Raw genomic sequence first — 1,941 nt, forward strand, 5'->3', positions numbered from 1 at the left:
TAGCTGTTTAGTCTGCTGTAACTATAAATGTTGTTTTTCAAGATGTTTAATGTTTGCCTTTAAAAAAAAAAAAAACATTCACAGGGTCACAACTACATGTTCAAAAAACAACAACTTGGTAAATAAATACAAAAAAAAATTACAAAGAGTCACTGTAGAAATTTGATGCAACTCATAGCATAATTAGCCTTTGAACAACTAGTACCTAATCCTTTCCTGTACATAAACTAGAGTGCCAGAGATAGGAGTCAACCAGGACGCTGCCAAAAGAGAAAGGGGACAGAGGGAGAAAGTTATGTGATCAGGTGCCAGTCAAGCTGCAAAACACGGATCAGTTGCACTGGTGGCAAATAAATGTTTGTTTTTACCTATAAATCCATAACTCCACTGATTCCATCTATTCTGGCTGTACTGGAGAACACAATGGAAAAAATATATTGTTAATGTGTTCAATGCTGTGTTTACAGTAGAACCTCAGTTACGAACACCTGAGGAATGGAGGTTGTTTGTAACTCTGAAATGTTGGTAACCCTGAACAAAACATTATGGCCGTTCTTTCAAAAGTTTACAACTAAACACTGACTTAATACAGCTTTGAAACTTTACTTTGCAGAAGAAAACTGCTGCTTTTAACCATGTTATTTTAAATGAAACACACATAGAAACAGTTTCCTTATCTTGTCAATTTTTTTAAAACTTTCCCTTTATTTTTTTAGTAGTTTACATTTACCCCTGTACATGCTTTTTGGGGGAGGGGGGGAAGAGGGGGTGCGCGGTGCAGGGGGTCTCTGTTGCTGCCTGATTGCGTGTACTTCCAGTTCCAAATAAGGTGTGTGGTTGGCCAGTCAATTTGTAACTGAGGTTTTACTGTATTTAGTTTACAAGCTACGCAAGTCTAAAAAAATCTCTTGTAGTCAGTGTCATTTTTTATAAATTCCTCAAGTCCAAATATATGTAACATCAAATACTGGAGTCTATTGGTCTGATTCTCCTGTAAGACGAGCGGGAATCAAGAGTAATTCCAGTGCGGGTGGTTGAGTTGCACCACTCTTCTACATTGGTGTAAGAGAACAATCAGACCCAAAATGTTCTGTTGACATTTGGGACTAGACCTGGTCAAAATATCGGACTGAAGTTTTCCATCAGAAAATGCATTTTTTTGGTCACAATTGAAAAATGTTTTGCAGGAATGTATCGATTTCAATTAAATCTTTTCTGTGGAAAAGTGTTGAAACTAATCATTTTGACTCATTTCACTTTTGTTTTCACTTCTACATTCTAATAATTTTCACACTGTATACAGCTGATATTTTATCTATTGTAATATTATCAAAAGTGTTTCAAGGTTTCTGAATAAAAAATTTTCTGCATTTCTGTTCTATGTGGGGGGGAAATGGCTTTTTGTTCCAATTAAAGAAGGAAACAAATTTTGAAATGTCAGTATTTCCCACAGAATGGGCATTCCATTTTCTAACCAGCTCCAGTTGGGACATTAACAGGGAAATATTTTCCAGGTCTTAATTTAATATCATTCTTATTCATTCTGTTAGTACTTACATTACAAAAAACATTCTTTTGCAGATCAGATCCATATCAAGTAACTCACCCTTTTTTCCTATACACAGTCAGAATCTTAAAGAAATCTAGAAATAATGCCTTTCCAGGATGTTGCATAATGCAATATCCAACTCCCTTGATTGCTATATCCATCTTATATAAAAGATATTTTATGTTTTTAAGCATGACAGAAAAAAATTACAGGCAAAGCATGCAAAGAATACTATTAAAACATTGGCTATAGTGCCCCATGAGATGCAGTTATAAAGCTCCAGAGTCATCTTGTACTAAAATTTATAAGGGCTGTCAGAATTTCTAGCTACAGCACTTCTGGGACACTATCATTAATGTTGGCATTGTTGAATTGTAAATTTCCAGTATTTC

This window comes from Terrapene carolina, unplaced genomic scaffold (genome assembly GCF_002925995.2).
Source record: "Terrapene carolina triunguis isolate 2854851 unplaced genomic scaffold, T_m_triunguis-2.0 Scaffold57, whole genome shotgun sequence".
Classification (NCBI taxonomy): domain Eukaryota; kingdom Metazoa; phylum Chordata; order Testudines; family Emydidae; genus Terrapene; species Terrapene triunguis.